The 3300-nt window shown below is 50.7% G+C and overlaps 1 long non-coding RNA gene across 1 annotated transcript in view; it reads left to right on the forward strand.

The window, feature by feature from the left end:
* Positions 1 to 2188, forward strand: part of LOC108447279 — a 17195-nt gene extending 15007 nt beyond the window's left edge. Inside the window, exon 3 of the long non-coding RNA XR_001862751.1 lies at positions 2179 to 2188. This is a non-coding gene — a long non-coding RNA (uncharacterized LOC108447279). The remainder of the gene's footprint in view (positions 1 to 2178) is intronic.
* Positions 2189 to 3300: the final 1112 nt, after the last annotated feature.

Here is a 3300-nt window from a genome sequence, read left to right on the forward strand (position 1 = left end):
CCAAGGTCCTCTCCAGAACACATTCTGTAAACTAAGATAGAACCATCCAGGGGAAGGCTCCTTGGAGAGGGGGGCTCACTCGAGCCTTTCATTGGGGAATCTTTGATAGATATGCTAATTAGTAAGACCTATAATGTTATACCAGATCTTGTGGGCGGGCATTGCAGTGTGCATTTTGGTACATTTGACCTGGACGCGTGCACCTAAGGATGCTTAAAATAAATACCAAGGTAAAATCCCTTTTCCTCTTCTAACCGTGTATGACTCTTGATTTCAAGACCAGGAAAAGGAATCAGTGTCAGCTGAGAATGATCTTCCTTGCTCAAGCCCTACCTGGCATCCAATGAACTGCCTCACACAGCCTGGAAACATGCTCCTTCCCTCAAGCTCCAGGTACAAGCGGAGTCTCTCACTCTCGCAGATCCCCAAAAGCTTAAAACATCTAGCAGCTGCTTCCAAGCAACAAAGCCTATGGACTCTGTGAGGCGTACAGGTGATTCTCCCTTTCCTTCTGCACCACATGTCCTCTCGATGTTGCAGAGTCCACAGAGAAACCGCACGGCCTTTCCACTTGGAAGAGCTAAATGCACCAGGAAGGAAAGCTTTTGCTAAGCTGCCCCCTGGCAGTTTCCTCTCAGCCTTTCATATTCGGAGAAAGTACTGAAGCTATCCACTGAGAGCTGGAAAGAGTCTGATGTGCTTCTCGCACAGAACAATGTCCCAGGACACGCAGGCAGACAGGGAGGGCGCACGCGCACAGAGTTGCTCCAGTTGCCCTCCGCCTCGCAGCCTTCCTTAAAAACAGCGGGCAGAGGAGCTCTGCACATTCCTCCTTTCATACCTTCTGCTTCAGCTGCCTGTACTGTCACACATTTCCACTGTGTCAGATCCCACTTTGAAACCTTAAATCTGCCAGGATGGAGAGCTTGCTTTTCCCTTGCCCCTTACACTGGCAAACTTTTATTCTTGTCACATCAAATTAACAGTCACTATCTCCTTGCTGCCTGTGAATTGCGGTCACAAACTACGGTTCTCTGCACTTACCTCCTCAGCGCTGTGGACCGTCATGAATTTCAGTTAGGCAGAGAGCAACGTGTTCCGGTAAATCCAAACACAAAAACCAAGCACCGGGACAGAAGCACCTGCTGGATTGTACTTTCTCCTGGCAGCAATATAACACACGACGCACCGCGGCTATGGTCCCTCCTTCTTAGTTATATGTACTGTCCCAATTCTTCCTGCAAGCACAGTCTAGCTTCTAACGTTGAAAGAAAACCAACTGCTGTTCCTATCGCAAAGGTCTAAGAACAAAATCCCATCTCTGGCCGCCGCATTCACCTTGCAGAAAAAATCAGGCAAAACAAGCTGCTGAAGAGCACAAGCGTGAAGTCTAAAGCGAAACCGAACAGTCTCCAGAGTACAGCTCTGCTGGGAAAAAGATCCACCACAAAAAGCTTTTGCTGGCCTCCCCATTCCTAATCATACGTTGAGTTTGGACAGCATTCAGGTGACAAACTCAATACTCATCAATCCCAAAACCTCCACTAAATCTGTGGCGATCTGCACGTCCTTTGTCAGCTCTCTGGAACGCCAATCTGCTCCGATAAAAAAACATCCATATTGAAAGACTCATCCAGCAAGTGCTCCTCCCCCGGCACATTTCACAGAGCGACAGCTGAGTGGACAGTGTGGATGCTGTGAAATGCAAAGGGCATCCTGGTGCCTCAAGCTGAGGGAAAACCGAGCACAGCACCCGTGTGCGTGCGGGCAGTACGCATGCAGAAGAGCGGCTGAGTGGAATGCCGTGGCTGGGTTTCTCTTCTGTTCAGACAATGTAAGGTGAAGAACGAAGCCGCAGAGAACCGGGCATGTGTGTGCTGTGCACAGAATTGCAGAATTCCAACAAGGGCTCATTCACAAGCCGAGTGGGCTGAGAGTGTCCTTGCTGCTCCAGAAAGGAATGTGCAGCCATCGCGCTTCATCCCACAGCGTGAACATAAGCACTTTCCTAGTCATTTAGCGTCGCAGAGTCCCTGCAGCTAGAGCTCACCCGGGAGCACGCGTCTGTCAGAGACTGAAATATTATATTTTATGACTTAAACATTTTCTTAAAGGACTTTTAAAACTGTATTACAAAAGCTGAAGAGAAGACTCCCACACCCTGAATGGGGCCCTGAGGCCTGACACTGCTCGCTGATGAAGATAAGATAAAGTAACAACTCAGGGCTGGGGACATTCACTGAGCATAGGCTTAACACCTCCAAGATGAGGACCACAGCCCCAGGGCTATCAGCTGCCAGGCTCGAACAGACCCTCGCACCAAGGGGTGGAGGGAGGAGAGGCTCTGGGTATCTTGGAAAAGCCTCTGGTCAGAGGCGCAGTGACTGCCCATCCTCCAACTGTGCAAAGGAGCCCAGCTGTGGGGCCCTCACCCAGGGAGGGGAAAGCTTATCCACAGCAGAAGGGGGTGACATGGCTCATCAAAGGGGCCCCCCTCAAAGAGGTCCCCAGACCCTGCACCAGAGCACCAGAGATGATGCAACATCAGTGTTGCAAGGGACAGTGTCAAGCTAGCCTCTGCAAGAGGAGGCACATGGGTGTTCCCACCTGGCCCAAAGTGTATATTAACCCACAGGATTCTGCACTCTCCAGCGTGTGGCCGCGTGTGGCGGTGTGTGGCGGTGTGTGGCGGCGTGTGGTGGCATGTGGCGGCGTGTGGCGTGTGGCAGCATGTAGTGGCATGGCCACAGCAGCAACGGGGGACCCTCACCACCAGCAGACCAGATGGAGGGGAGCAACGAGACGTCGTTGGGACCCTCAGATGGGTGATATGCTCCCATCTAACCCCTGTCACGTCTCCCTGTTCCCTCACCCCCCACGCACACTCCTTTCTCTCTTTCTTTTCTCTTCCCTTCTCTTTGCCTCTTTTACTATCAAATAAAATACATCCATTTTTTGGCAATAACATCTAACCTCATTTGGTTTTAAACTCATTTCTGGGGATATTTTGAACCTTCCAGGTTCTTTCCAGTTTATGCTCAGAGATTTAGCTTGCTTTGCTTTCCTGGGTCTAAACCGGATTGTAACAGCGTCAAAGCAGAAGGCTTTCTTAAAGTACCCCTCCTCCAAGCAGCCTTCAAAAGGAGCACATCACACTGTGGCTCTGTGCCTTTCTTCTAAGAAAGACTTCTCCTTGTTTTCACCCTCACAGCTCCCGTTGCCAACCTCCAGCAGCTGCTCTCCTGGAGGACGCCCTTCCTGCTACTCCATTGCCTTGCACTGGCTTTTCCACTCATCCAT

The sequence above is a fragment of the Corvus brachyrhynchos genome, unplaced genomic scaffold (genome assembly GCF_000691975.1).
Source record: "Corvus brachyrhynchos isolate BGI_N302 unplaced genomic scaffold, ASM69197v1 scaffold246, whole genome shotgun sequence".
Taxonomy (NCBI): domain Eukaryota; kingdom Metazoa; phylum Chordata; class Aves; order Passeriformes; family Corvidae; genus Corvus; species Corvus brachyrhynchos.